Source organism: Rhinopithecus roxellana, chromosome 10 (genome assembly GCF_007565055.1).
Source record: "Rhinopithecus roxellana isolate Shanxi Qingling chromosome 10, ASM756505v1, whole genome shotgun sequence".
NCBI classification, from domain to species: domain Eukaryota; kingdom Metazoa; phylum Chordata; class Mammalia; order Primates; family Cercopithecidae; genus Rhinopithecus; species Rhinopithecus roxellana.
The window spans coordinates 114,496,140-114,512,266 of NC_044558.1; the positions used below are offsets into that span (position 1 = coordinate 114,496,140).

Genomic DNA, 16,127 nt, shown 5'->3' on the forward strand with positions numbered 1-16,127 from the left:
AGAAATGCTTGAGTCATAATTCTACTACCCAGAAATAATCATTATTGGCATTTCTAATATTTATGTGACATTGGGTTGCTCCTATTTACTGAACATATTAATAAGTGATATTATAAAACTGATTTTTATCTTGCATTTTATCATCTTTCCATTTCTGCAAGCAGGCATCTTCATTATTAAACATATTTGGATTTTTAAAAGCTGTTACGTTAATTGAATTTTATATCAAGTTCCCCTTAATTTACTACTTTTAAAAATTATTTGTTTCTGAGTGTAGAATATTTGCTCATTACAAAAAATAATTAATTATAATAAATATAACATATCACAATGAAAGGCTTGCTTACAGTTTGGTGAATATATATCTAATTCTTTATTCGCTTCTTTCAGATGAAAGAGAAACCACAGCTTGGTGATAACTATAAAAAGATATGAGACTGAAGGATATAAAACAACTTGTAGAATATGCCAGTATCCAGAATTCACTTAATTTTTATTCCAGCACAAAAAACAGAAGACTGGGAATTTTTGTTGGAGGGTAATGGGGAGGTGAAAATTCTGCTTTATTGTAGATCTTATGATTGCATTGATAGAATTTATCATTTTTTTTACTACTTATCTACCAAAATGATGGGACATTCTTAAAACAATGCCTTTAACTTATCTTCGTATCCTCTTTATGTAGTATATTTGGAAATAAATAAATAACAATAGTAATTAATATTAATATGTAGCCATCTTCTTTCTTAAAAAATAAAATAAAGGACACAAATATCACACAGTAATAAAATGATCTGACTTCCAAGAATTAAAAATTTAAAAAAAAGAGAAAAACACAAATACACATTCAAACACAGGGAAGAGTAAGCAACATGAGAATAATGCTTCAAAATATTCCTTCCCTAAGAAACACATATTCTCCAGAGAGAAGAAAAACAGTTCAATTGAGAAATGTTTTAAATCAAGCTATGCAAGAAGTCAGTGTTCTGATATTAAACAAGTCTACAGAGGAGCCAGACTGAATTGGTTGACTTAGGCAGTCTTTTACTATCTTTAAATGAGATTTTAAAAAATTGAAAACTATCTAAATAAATACACCTCTTATTAAATGCAAAACAATCTTTTCTGAGCCTTGAGTTTAACGTAATCAAATAAGTTATTAAAGTTTTGTTTCATGTTTTGTGAAACCAAAATAGTACAACATCAACATTAATGAGAGCATTCTCCTTAGCAGAGAAGTTCAGGCATATTTATTTACTATGTATCAAGATGTTTATCCATAACAAACATTTATCTGCTTATTTAGCTCATTAAGAAAAATATAATTTGATTTTTATCCTGCATACATTAAGATTGTTTCTCCCTCTTATTTCAGATGATGAAAGATGTTTACTGGCTGGATGAACAAGACGAATTTTCCATTTTTATGCTTTATAGTTACAATTTTACGATTAGAGAAAGAAAAAGAAACACAAAAATACCCAAAACACTAGATCTTGCAGAACTCAAAGGGGAAACAGCAGAATTCATCAAAGCCAAGAACAGAAAAATTTTAGAACAAAATGCTAAAATAAATTGTAAGGAACTTAAAAAGTATTGTCAGTATTTACAAATTATTCACAAAATAGTGCTTTTTTGCTGGTAAGGAGAGTTACATTTAGTAGTTTTTTATTCCTCCTCTCTCTAATCTACATGACTACACATACCAAAGATACCTGCAGCTTGCAAAAAAACCTTTTATGAGTAGTTCTGCTTAAAACATTACTTCAAGTTGTACAAAATACAATTTTAAATTTGGAATACACAGTATTCTATGGAACAATCCTGTCATTAAATACTCTGAGAAAAAAAGGATTGCATGGTCAATTTTTCAGAAAATGCTACATATATTTTACTCTTAGAGATTTACAATTGGATTTTTCTTATTAAGATTTCAAAAAATCTGGCAGCAAAGATTCCCATAAATCTGGCAGTAAAAACTTTGTATAACCTAATATTTTTCAAAGTTATTTAAACACGAAGCCCTTTTTAAATTTAACATCTTATAGAACTACTGTTTAAGGAAAAAATAATATATTTGAGAAAATGCTACTGTGGGTCCATAATATTTACATTGATTACAACTCTAGACCTTTGAGAATTCCCAAATTTATAAAACCCAGAAATTAAACTAAGAAACAGATGTTTGGAGATTAGCTAGGCTCGCTAAGTTACTTGCTTTATCAAAACCAACATCACAACCCATAAGATTCATTCATGCTAGATGCCCTCATTATAATATTTTTATTTCTACACATGTTTATATCTCAACATATGGCAATAATATCTTTGTTCTCATTATAATTGACTATTATGGATTTTTTATGGTCACTGATAAGTAGTTGAAACACAAATGATAAATCTATGATGGTTAAAAATTCAAGATATAGTATAGTGTCTAAATAGCTCTATGACCTAATTATTTAACATCTCCGTGACTCAGTTTCCACATCTACAATTTGGGATAATGGTAGTTCCTACCTTGTAGAGTTATTATAATATGTAAATGGATTGATGCTTGTTAAGTTATTGGAACAGTCCCTGTCATATAGTAAGCACTACTTAAGTGTTGCTAAATTAAATATACAATGTTTTCTCCATCAGTCTTATGCCATAACATAGATGTCATAGATTTGGATTTTGTTGACTGTGAATAGCCATCCTCTCTCCCCATGTGTTGTATGAAGATGGAAAGGAAGAGAAAGAGAGAGAGAAAGAATACTTGTTCTGCCTACTATAGCAAACACATCAATTGCTCCATATCCACAAATTTGAGAGTTTTTTATTTTTCACATTTGTTAAATTTGGTTTGTTTGTTTAAATGCAGGTTATCTTGGGACTACATACATCAGAAAGTAAAGCTGGAATTCTTAGGTGCCATTTAGATGACTAGAATCAGAATCAGAACCTATGAGGGTGTTGTTCAGAAATGTCTGCTTCTTCTAGCCTGTTCAGGTTTACTCCGTCAGTTTTCCCAAGTAACACAAATCTGAAAACAAGTGGCTTAACTAAGGAACCTTTCCTCTGGTCATGAGAAGTCTCAGATGGTCAGTGTAGGGCTGGCAGGCAGAGCTACTCCATGTTATCTCAGGGCTGCAGGCTCATTGCGTCTTTCTGCTCGACCCTTCTGAGAGTGTGCTTGTTGCTATATGGTCACAGGGCATTGTTCTTCCTCTGGGCATCGTGTTTATATCACATGCAGGAAGAACAGAAGGCCAAAGCGCAAAGGGCAAAAGGTTCAGTCCAGGTAAGCCTCCTCCTTTTTTTAAGGAGTTTGCTGGGAAGCCTCACTATACAACTACCAATTATAATTCATTAACCAAGGCTGGGGCACATTGTCACTGTTCACCCTTATCTGTAAGGAAGGACAGGAAATGCCATCTTGTAGCTGGGCACATTTGTATGCCCAGCAAAACTGAAATAGGCTCTTTGGCATACTCCATTTCGAGTTTTAAGAAACTTTGCTTGCTCAAGCCTCCACTCCTTTGTCTGTACCGTGCACTTGGATAAGACTGCCTTTTCCCACTTAACTATTTCACATGCTTCTACTCCTTCAACATTCAGTGCAAGTTATTTACTTTTCTGAAAAGTATTCCCATCCGACCCTGGGCAGACTCCATCCCCTTCCCTTATTTCATATTGTATTTCCCTATTATAGCATTATCATATGTATGGCTCAGTAGGCAGATCACTTTGAAGGCCAATATAGATGGTTTATGTCTAGAGGCCAACTGTAGCAGTGGACTCAAAGTCATTGCTTAATAAATGTTTATGGAATGAATGAGTGAATAAATGAATATGTAAAAATTAGAATGAACAACTAAGCATAAAAATGAAAAGTGGAACCATTAATCTTTTGGATAAAGCAGTTATCCAAAAGATAACTATGAGACTTAGACTCTGCTATTCATTTCTAATCATCACTTCAGGGAAATATCTGCCACAGATTTGGGAAACTATTATATTATGAAATTAAACAAAAGTAAGGAGGAAGATAGTACAGAAAATACTTGGTATACAAAAGTACGTGAGCTCCTCTGGTTGAGGACCCATATTTATTATTTCTGTTGCTTTACCCATGAAAGGCTTGGTTCAAAGCAGCTTTTTAATAAATAGTGACTGAATATTGTTTTAAAAAGAAAAGAGAGAATACGAAAGAATTAGCAGGCTGTCTTTGGTAAAATTCCAAGCAGTATACTATTTTTTTTTTTTTTTTTTGAGACGGAGTCTCGCTCTGTCGCCCAGGCTGGAGTGCAGTGGCCGGATCTCAGCTCACTGCAAGCTCCGCCTCCCGGGTTCACGCCATTCTCCTGCCTCAGCCTCCCGAGTAGCTGGGACTACAGGCACCCGCCACCTCGCCCGGCTAGTTTTTTTTTTTTTTTTTTGTATTTTGTATTTTTTTTAGTAGAGATGGGGTTTCACCATGTTAGCCAGGATGGTCTCAATCTCCTGACCTCGTGATCCGCCCGTCTAGGCCTCCCAAAGTGCTGGGATTACAGGCTTGAGCCACCGTGCCCGGCCCCAAGCAGTATACTATTAATGTCATGGTTGTGAGTAAATAATCTTAAGGTACAATAGATAAGTAATTAACTGTAGTAATAATTATTGCTCAGAATGATGCTATGTAGGAAGCTGGTATTTTTAACTTATTTTAAGATATATGGGGTATCTGCGATGATCATTGATGCTTAAGCTTTGCATTTTTATAGCCATACATGTAATATATGACTGTAGGATTGTAAGAAATAGTTTTATAATTACATACTATTAGGATCTAATTATGAAAACCAATGCCTTCACTCAGAAGTATATTTTGTGAGAAATTTTTTCTATCAGTGAAAAAGAAGAGGTATTCCATTGACTTTGTGTATAATCAAGATATTTATTTTTTAAATAGCATTAAATTGATGGTGTTAATTTGCTCTGTTAAATCTGGTTTGGGGAAGGAGGATGCTGGGACTTAATCTCCTCGTAAGACAATTGCAATGAAAGGCTGGCTTTATGTGCAGGGAGGTTACGTTCTCTTTAAACACGTCCAGGCCCCAGACCTGGGGACTCCAGCTCCTAGAGTGCCTAGTCCACTGCTAAAACCAGGAAGAAGGAGTATAGATAGAGAAAAAAAAGCTTACTTTATTTTTCTCCTGTTCAGAGGTTAATAGAGAAAAGAAAATGGAAGTCAGAAGTAGAAAATCAAGGTTTCCTTTCTTTCTTTAATAGAAATCAAAGAAAAAGGCAGGTCCTAGAAGTTGAGCGAAACAGCCAGGCGGTGTGCCTTTCCCTGTAACCTACGTAGGTATACTGGAACAGAGCCAGCTTATGATGGCCTCGCAGTGACATGGGATTGTGGCTCCCACTTTCCTCAGCTTTAAAACTTCTGACCCACCATGTATCACCATGTATCACAAGTTCCATGGATCACAGATTATGAATCAAGGACCAAGGTGACCAGGCAAGAAAAGCTGAGGGTAAACAGCCAGGCCAGTAAACCAAGTGGAGAACCCAGCAGACTCAGTTTCCATCATTGGCCATGTGTGTTCACAGGGCCAAGAGGACCATGGAAGGGGACAAAGGAAGAGGCAGAGAATATCACACCCAAGTACTGCTATTTTATACCACCTATAAACCCCTCACCTCCCATCTCCTCTTTTAAGAGGACACTAGCTAATGAAGTATATCAAGTAACCAATCAAGAGACAGAACACTCATTCAGTGCACTGTTTACATTTTTGAATCATATTAAGTACACCAGTTTGAATCCTTAATCCCCCTCCCCAAATTAATCAGCAAAAGGGCTTCAGCAGGAATATTGCTCATGGCCTCTGAAGATCTATGTTGTAGTGGGAATTACATTTGCATTACATTTTAATTAAATTCACCATCCCCTCCATCCTAAACATACAGGTTTACATAAGGCATCACATTCAAGGTTAAAGATAGAAACATATAAAAGCACAGGGAACAACACCAGATTTACATTTTACCAGGAATAATCCTGGCCAGGAAATTTTTGTATATGAATCCATTATGCATAAGAAAGCAAACTCTGTGGCCATCTGAGAATGATTCTGCTGAATTGGGTAAAGACTTTGAAGACTCAGAACAGTAATACCTCACATCTTGGAATGTATTTGTTTCACTTAGTAAGGAGAGCATACCATTATTTTTGGATTTATAGGGTAGATAGTTGTGAAATGAAAACAGATGCTTAATTTTTTGGTCTTCTTTTGCTTTTTAGAAGTGGTCAAGGGCAAATTAGGCAGGAGTGGAATAAGAAAAGATTTAGGCATCTGTGATCTCAGCTATTGGGTAGGTTGAGGTGGGAAGATTTATTGAGTCTGGGAGGTGGAGGTCGCAGTGAGCTGAAATTACCCCACTGTACTTCAGCCTGGGCAGCAGAGCCACAGCCCATCTCAAAAAAAGAGAAGAAATTTTGATGGGAAAGACACATCTCTCATCATATATTCAAAACACCTTTATGTGAATGACATATGACACCCCTATTCTGTCTCCTCAAGGAATTAACAATCTAGTTTAAAGAGAAATTGTTTAAGAAAACAAACCTGAAATCATGGTAGCAAAATAAAACAGGAACTCAAACGCTTAGTGGCTTCTTAAAGATTCAATGTAAGGTTATTAAGAAGTTCAAAGAAAGGTTCAGTTTCAGGGAAGGCTCTAAAGATTATACAGTAACTAGATTAGGAAAAAATAAAATAAAAGGGCATGGTATAGATGTGGATAATCAGTACTTGCAAAAGCAATAATAAATAAATAAGAAGGAAGGAAGGAAGGAAGGAAGGAAGGAAGGAAGGAAGGAAGGAAGGAAGGAAGGAAGGAAGGAAGGAAGGAAGGAAGGAGGGAGGGAGGGAGGGAGAGTATTTGTGGAAAATCCTGAAAATCCAGTGCTGCAGTTGAGAACAGGAGAAAATAACAACAGGTAGGTAGACATAGATCAAGCTGGTCCTAAAGAGCCAGAAAGAAAAGTTTATTTATTTATTTATTTTTACTTTTTTTGGAGATAGGGTCTCATTCTGTTGCCCAGGCTGGAGTGCAGTGGTGCAATCCTGGCTCACCACAGCTTTGACATTCTGGGCTCAAGCGATCCTCCCGCCTCAGCCTCTCAATTAGCTGGGACTACAGGTACACACCACCATACCTGGCTAATTTAAAATTTTTTTTTTTGTAAAGACAAGATCTCACTAGATTGCCCAGGCTAGTCTCAAACTTTTAGACTCAAGCAGTGCCCCCACCTTGGCCTCCCAACGTGCTGGGATTACCCGTGTGAGCCAAATGTGCCCAGCTGAAAAGTTCATTCTTTTGGGGAAAAATATTGAAGACTCATTGTAGGTTCTTTAACAAGAGAGTAACACTCAAAATAGAGTTTTAGGTACATGTTCCCGTGTCAGGATGGAATGAAAGGAGAGAGACAGATGACTAGCAAGAAAGAACAGAGGGTGCAATTGAACTCAGTGTGGGGACTGATACAGAAGCGATGAGAGAAAAAGGAGAAAAATTAAGATAATTAAAAAAAGAAATGGACAGGATACAATGATGGAAAAATCAAATAGTGTAACTGTTAGTCCTGTTTCCCTAGGATCATCCAATTTATATCTGTCGTCCAAGAAGAATTATTGATAACACTCCTTTCACTTGGATGATAAATTATTTAGTCAGCTTATATGTATTGGAGAATACTTTCAGCTCAGGCAGCTGTGATGATGGAACTGCCTTGAAGTGCCTCCAACAAATATAGAGAAGATAGGCATTCAGAATGAAGTAGAATTTCATTGTAGACCTGATTAGAGGGAAGAGTAGCAGGGTTTCAGTGTAAGTGCCCAACAGACAGTTGAAATAAATGACAAGCAGATGCACATTCCAGAAACTGTGAGTTTTCAGTCATCTGCATCTTTCATAAAAGCCAGTTTGTACCAAGCTCTACATTTTGATTCTGAATATGAGGCAATGAATCAAACAAGGGCATTGATGACATGCAGCACGTTCTACCAAAGTCAGTATACCATCAGAGACCTGGAGAAGAAGTGAAAGACTACCATTCAGGGGAAATTTTCAATAAAGATCCGACTGAAGGAGTCCAAAGCTTTCTTCAGCCTATCATTCCAGCCCATTTTCCACTATTCTCCCTCATAAATGTTTGATTATATCGGATTGATATAGTCACCGGCTGGTATTACTGGTGGCTTCCCCCTCCTCCTTGCCCTGGAGTCTTACTGTAGCCTCCCTCCACGTCTCCCCCTCCTCTTCTGAAAACCCATCCCTTCCTTCTCCCTCTGCCCATTTCCTCCTGCTACTTTAATGCCACTTAATTTCTCATTTCCCCATGAAGCCTTCTTGACCACACCAACACACATGCACTCTGTAGCCTATGACCTCATAGCATTTAATGTCTTTACTACTAATTAGATTTTAATTTAATCATGCATTTGCACCTTGACATCCATTTTCTGTGGTTTTATATGTTCTATAACTCCTTATTGAACCACTCGATTATTTAACTATTAATGCACATATTATCTAATCTCCTTAAGGTTATATGCCCTTTGAAATGGGGTTACTATTTTTCTCTGTATCATATAACTCTTGACTTGGTGCTAGTCCTTATTTCTCAAAAACAAAACAAAATATTTTAATGCTTTTTATTTATGAGTGAATTCAAATCCTATTACTAATGCATTTTCAGAATTTTACTTTAACATTTATTATGAACTATGTCAATTGTATCCTTTTTCATACTAATAAGAATCACAACAGTATCAAGAAGTTATGGTGTTCGGAGACATTTGATACAACATATAAATTCCTTCACTTGTTTGGAAGGCTTTTTTTAACTGGAAATATAATATTAGTAGTTTTTATATTAAACATCATACTTGCTTAATATGCTCTTTAATGTCATATAATACAGTGTAATGAAGTAAACAGAAAATATTCAGTTTCTAAATTTAGAGTTTGTATTTCACCAAATTAACAAGGATATCAATGAATTCACATACCCAAGGTGGCAACAACACTGAGTCAGGGTGTTATTTCCTCCCCTATTCTTTGTGAACATATTGATGGTGCTTATCACTTAATCATCAGACAAATGCAAGATCTTTTGTCTGTCTCCAAGTCTACTGCTGCAACAAGTGAATTTACCACTAGCAGCCTCATAAGTTCTTACACAGAATGGCACCTCTTTGTAATAACACAGGAAATGTGAAAAAGGATTGCTACCAGCTTTACAGAGAAATTCTGCTTTAAGGTGAACGTTTATAATGAATGAAATGGCAGGATTTGGACCACAATATGTCTGACATGTGTGATTTAGAAATTTATTACAAAGGATTCCATTGAATTTTCAAAGGTACTTCTCAAATTTTGAATGTAGGTGTTTCTTGCATCATCTGTTTAATCTAAGCTTCAGAATATAGACGATCATGGGAGTCAGCCAGTGTAGGTAAATCAAGAAATTAAACTTCATAAGCTTCATCAACAGCAGCTTCCATAGGAGTAGGTGTAATTTACTGAACATCTATCCATCTTTACCTCCAGAAACATGAGTAATGTCCTTCGGTTTTTAATTTGTACTTAGTCTATATGTTAAAAAGCTTGTGTAAGTAGCTAGAAATTAAATGAGCAGACATGTATGCTTTAAATTCAAATAGTGGCATGGGAAAATATTTTTACTATAATAAATGCATCTCTGATGTCTGCAGGGGAAATTGAATAGTATTTTATTGACTAAGATCAAACAATCCCTAATTACCACCCAGAGGCACAAAGCAAAATTCCAGCAAGTAGAGGCAGCATTAGGTTGCATCACACAGGCAGGCACTATTCTGGTATATGCCCAGACATTTCCTTGAGGAGTTAACATAAGGTTTAGCAGAAAGTCCATCTCACCAAGGCATTGTATGGCGAGGTCTCAGTTGTCTTTCTCTGCCCTCTCTGAGTTTGTTTTTTGTTACAGCTGAGGTCTTCAGTCAATCTCAAACAACTGGAAAACAGAAAACGAAAATAGGCAGTTCTGGTTAATTGAAAGGCATTGTTTTTTTTTCTTTCCAACTTTTTATGAAATATTGTAAAATCTGTCAATCCATTATCTACATTCATAACTACAATATTATGAACACAAATGAATCTTTTTAGCATGATTCTTATGTTCTGAACATATAATCTATCAAAGTGACCTCATTCCCTGGTGGATTAACTATACAAGTCTTACTCCAAGACAGACGGGGCTTCCTTCAGGATCTGACTCTAGCCTACATTTCCTGTGACTCCTCACAGCAGGCTCTAAGCTCTAGCCTTATAAATTATCTTCACTTGCTGAGTATTTTGTGTCTTTCTCATCCCTGTGGCTTTTCCCATAGTCAGAGTGATTTTTCAGACTACAAATTTCATGGTTCCACTTCTCTCTCTTTTTCAATCCTACAATGCCTTCATTGACGTTGCCCCCAAAGTCTTCCCTGAACTGGCCCCACTTGTCTCTCTAGTGCCAGCTTAAGTAACTTCCATTCCCATTGTTTATGTCCAACCCAAGATCATCTTTATATGCAGCAGATCACACCTCAGAGCATTAGACATGGCATGGCCTTTGCCTCTTTATATTCTTCCTTCTCAATATGAATAATGTGTGTCCTGGATTTAGTTGAAGCTTTGTCATTAAGTGACCAAAGGAAAAATGGTAGACTATCTGAGATTTAGTTTCTTTATTTATAAAACAAGGAGGGGGTCAGTGATGATTTCTGAAATTTCTTCTTGGTACTTAAGAATTGTAATTAAAATAGAAAATGTAAAAAGTGTAAGATATAAGACCAATTCAAAATATGTGGTGAACTTAAGCTTTCACAAATAAATTTCTAATAGTACTTGGTTTAATTTTAAAATACTTTTTCTCCTAAAAGAAAATTTGGAAATATATTAATTAGTTGGAATTTGAGGATTCACAGAACAAAAAAATGTCAGATAGCGAAACTCCCTCAATTCAGTACAATTCGTGTACACTGAAATTCTGGACTAACCCCCTGGATTAAAAAAAATAATAAGGACTCCTGGTTTATAGTTTGGCATGTAAAAAGCTTAGAAGTTTCCACTCCTTCCTAACGACAAATAAGAGGCTGAAAAAAAATGAAAAATCAATAACTTTTCTTAGATTCATAGAGAAGTAAGGTTACAGGTCAAACTGCTGCCTGAACAAATATAGAGAATCACAACTTACCTGAGCAGAAACTAATGAAGAAAACCTAAAGTATAATTGATGAATTGCCAGAAGTTTCATGTGGATGGATCTGAGAGCTAACGACTTCTGGGGGACTCAGTCTTAGGAAAGACCTCATGCTTTTATGGGTTTTACTTCCTGGATCCTTATCAAGTTCTCACAGTGATTACAGGAGAAAAGATTCCTTTGTGCTTCTGACAGAGGAAAGGGAAGGAATTTTTTTGAAATATACCAATACATTCTGTTCTTAATAAGTTCTGTCCCCAGGGGAAACCATTTAACTAGTTGCTGAAAATTAAAATTGCTAGAGTTTTATCAGAAACTAACTGACCTGGGGAAAAAGGTGTACCCAACCCTATCTGGTCTTCTATGTGGAAGAAGGGAAACACCCAACTTCAGCTCAGTCTAGTTATCTAGTCCCATCTGAGTTGAGGGGATGTGACTGAGAAGCATGTGTGAAGTTCACAGCCCAGAGACATAGGCTTAGTAAAAGACTGAGACCTATTCATAAGATTATAAAACACTTATTTTCCCCCACACCTTACCACCACATTAATGAAGGCCTATTTATAGCACTTTCTTTTACTCAAGGCATCATGTTCAGCTATCAAGAAAAAATTACAAGGCATACTAAAGGCAAAAACCACAGTTTGCAGAGACAGACCAAGAATTAAAACCAGACTTAAGATATGGCAGGAATGTTGCAATTATCAGACTGAGAATTTAAAACCACTTTCATTAATATGTTAAGGGCTGTAGTGAATGAAGTAGACAGCATGCAAGAATAGATGGGCGATATAAGTAGAGAAATAGGGATTTTCTAAGGAAGAACCCCCAAAATGCTAGAGATCAACAAAAACAAAAACAAAAAACAAACAAACAAAAAACAACAACAGAAATGAATAATTCCTTCAATGGCTTTAGTAGACTGGACAAAGCTAAGGAAAGAGTCTCTGAGCTTGAGAACATGTCAACAGACATCTAACTGAAAAGCAAATAGAACAAAGACTGGAAAAGAAAGAAAGGACGTAATATCTACAAACTGTAGAACAATTCCAGAAGCATAAATACACATAATGAGGATATCAGGAGGAGAATAAAGAGAAAGAAAAACAGAGGAAATATTTGAAACAATAATGATTGAGGATTTCCCCCAAATTAATGTCTGACACTAAATCACAAATCCAGGAAGTACAGAGAACACTGGGCAGGATGAATGTGAAAAAATCTCTATACCTAGGCATATCATCTTCAAACTACAGAAAATCAAAGATAAAATTTTGAAAGAAGTTGGGGGATTGGGTAGGGGTGGAACAACAACAACAACAAAGAGAAGACAGAGGTGAAAAATCTCACCTTACCTATAGAGGAGAAAAATAAGAATTTCATTTGCATCTGACTTCTCCCTAGAAACAAGAAAAGCAGGCCTGGTGCGGTGGCTCACAGCTGTAATCCCAGCACCTTGGGAGGCCGAGGTGGGTAGATCACCTGATATCAGGAGTCCAAGACTAGCCTGGCCAACATAACAAAAATCCATGTCTACTGAAAAATACAAAAAACAGTTAGTCGGGCATGGTTGTGTGCACCTGTAATCCCAGCTACTCAGGAGGCTGACACAGGAGAATCATTTGAACACAGGAGATGGAGATTTCAATGAGCCGAGATCACACCATTGCACTCCAGCCTGGGTGACAAAAGCAAAACTCCGTCTCAAAAAAAAGGAAAGAAAGAAGGAAGGAAGGAAGGAAGGAAGGAAGGAAGGAAGGAAGGAAGGAAGGAAGGAAGGAAGGAAGGAAGGAAGGAAGGAAGGAAGGAAGGAAAGAAGGAAGGAAGGAAAAAAAGAAAGAAAGAAAAAGAAAGAAAGAAAGAAAGAAAGAAAGAAAGAAAGAAAGAAAGAAAGAAAGAAGGAAGGAAGGAAGGAAGGAAGGAAGGAAGGAAGGAAGGAAGGAAGGAAGGAAGGAAGGAAGGAAGGAAGGAAGGAAGGAAGGAAGGAAGGAAGGAAGGAAGGAAAGAAGAGAGAACAGTGAAATATTTAAAGTGTTGAGAGATTAAAAACCCCACTGACCTATTGACCTATAATCTTATACCCTGTGAAACTGTCCTCTAAAAATGAGTGAGAAATGAAGACTTCCTCAGAAAAACAAAAATTGGAATTTGTTGTGCCTTACAAGAAATGTTTTAAAAAGCTCTTCAGCAAGAAGAAAAGTGATATAGGTCACAAACTTGGATCTACATGAAGAAGAGCATTGGAGAAGGAATAAGTTAAGGTAAAATAAAAAAAAACTCTTATTTTTCTCATACCTAATTGATGTAACAGATAACAGTTTGTTAAAAATAACAATAGTATAATTGTATTCAATTGTATGTATACATGTGTCTCTGTGTGTGTGTTACACACACACATACAAGGATATATATATGAAGTATCTATATAAAGTGTATGCATATATGTACACACACACTTATATATACTTCTATATAAGTGAAATAAATGATAACAATGATACAAGAGACTTGAGGGAGGGCTTAGAACTATTGTCATTATAAGGTATTTATACTACCTGTGAAGTGGTATAGCATTATTTGAAAGTGCACTTGGAGTAATGGTAAAGGTACACTGTAAATTCTGAGATAACCACTAAAAATGTTTTGTTTTTAAAAAAGGTATAAGTGATATATTAAGAAAGGAGAGAAAATAAAATTATATCAAATGCTCAGTCAAAACCACAAAAGGCAAAAATAAGTGGAGGACAAAAATAGAATCAAATAAGAAGCACAGGAAATAAAAACCAGTAACAAATGTGGTAGATTCTAATAAAACTGTATCAATAATCACTTTGAATGTTAATTGTCTAAATGCACCAATTAAAAGACAAAGATTGTCATAGTGGATAAAAAATTAAAACTCAACCAAATGTTGTCTACAAGAAATCTACTTTAAATATAAAGAGATGTAGATTAAAAGTAAATGGATGAAGAAAATTATACCATTCTAATACTAACCAAATGAAAGTGGAAATTGATATATCAATTTCAGGCAGAGCAGGCTTCAGAACAAGGAATGTCATCAGGGATAAAGAAGTGCATTACATGGGTAAGCACAGGCACAGAGTTAAAAAAAATATCAGAAGGGCATTACATAATGACAAAAGGATTAATTCTTCAAAAAGACATAATTCTTAATTTGTATGTAACTAATAATAGAGAATCAAAATATATGAAGTAAAAACTGATAGAACTGCAACGAGAAATAGATGAATATACTATTATAGTTGGAGACTTCAATGCCCTCTGTCAGAAATGAACAGATTCAGCAGGCAGAAAATCAATATGGACATAGTTGAACTCCATAACACCACCAAACAATTGGACATAATGGATATCGATAGACTACTTTATGCAACATCAACAGAATACATGTTCTTCTCCACCTCACATGGAACACTGACCAAGATAGACCATGTTCTTGACAATAAAATACACCTTGATAAATTTTTAAAAACACAACACATACAATGTCTGCTATCAGGCAACAATGGAATTAAACTAGAGAGGAATAGTAGAAAGGTAGATAGCTGAAAAATACCAAACTATGTGGAGATTCAGCAATACACTTCTAAATAATTCATGGGTCCAAGAAAAAAATCTCATGAGAAATTAAACTAAGTGAAATTTAAAACATAGCTTATTAAAACTTGTAGAATGCAGCAAACGCAGTGATTAGAGGGTATTTTATAGCACTAAATGTGTATAATAGAAAAAAAGGAAATGTCTAAAATCAATTATAGATCAACCAGTTTACAACACTGGAAAAGAAAAAGCAAATAAAATACAAAGTAAGTAGGAAAAAAAAGAAATAAAAGCTAGGACACAAATAAATGAAACTGAAAACAAAAAAATCAGTAGAGAAAATTAATGAAACTAATGAAAAGTTCAATCCATAAGCTTCTGGTCAGGGTAACTGGAAAAAAAAGCAAAAGAGAGAGAACACAATTACTCATATCAGAAAGGAAAGAAAAGAAATTACTACAGCTCCCATGGACGTTAAAATGATAACAAAGGAATACTATGGGCCGGGCTTGATGGCTTATGCCTGCAATCCCAGCCCTTTGGGAGGTCAAGGCAGGAGTATAAATTCAGGCCAGGATTTGAGACTAACCTAGGCAAAATAGAACTTATCTCCACAAAAAATAATTTAACAAAATATCTGGGTATGGTGGTGCACACTTGAAATCCTAGCTACTCAGGTGACTGACGTGGGAAGATTCCTTGAGCCCAAGAGTTTGAGGCTGCAATGAGATACAATCATGCCACAGCATGTCAGTCTGAGCAACAGAGCAAGACACTCTCTCTTTGAAAAGTTTTAAAAAACAGTTAAGAAGAAATACTACAAACAATTCTAATTTCACATGCTGGCCTAGGTGAAATGAACCCATGCCCTGAAAGACATAATCTGCCAAAACTCACACAAGAAAAAACAGACCATCTGAATAGACTTATATTTATTTTAAAAATTGAATCAATAGTTGATAACATTCCGAAACAAAAAGGATCAGGTGCAGATGGGTTCACCATGAATTTGACCAAACATTTAAGAAAGAAATCATGCTAATTTTCTGCAATGTTTTTTAGATGATAGAAAGTGAGTGAATACTTTCTAATTCATTCTCTGAGGCCCAGCACTATCCTCATACCAAAATCAGAAAAAGGCATTACAAGAAAAGAAAACTAGAAATCAGTATCTCTAATTAACATAGATACAAAAATTCTCAACAAAATAGCAAATCAAGTCCAGCAATGTATAAAACAAAGTGTATGTCACTACCAAGGTGATTTATCACAGGTATATAAGGCTGGTTCAACTTCTGAA

At 35.6% G+C, this 16,127-nt stretch overlaps 1 long non-coding RNA gene across 4 annotated transcripts in view; it reads right to left on the minus strand.

The window, feature by feature from the left end:
• Positions 1–16,127, minus strand: part of LOC115900087 — a 189,805-nt gene that overhangs the window by 154,518 nt on the left and 19,160 nt on the right. For all 4 annotated transcript variants that reach the window (XR_004059768.1, XR_004059769.1, XR_004059766.1 and 1 more), the window contains one exon: positions 9,940–10,033. This is a non-coding gene — a long non-coding RNA (uncharacterized LOC115900087). The remainder of the gene's footprint in view (positions 1–9,939; positions 10,034–16,127) is intronic.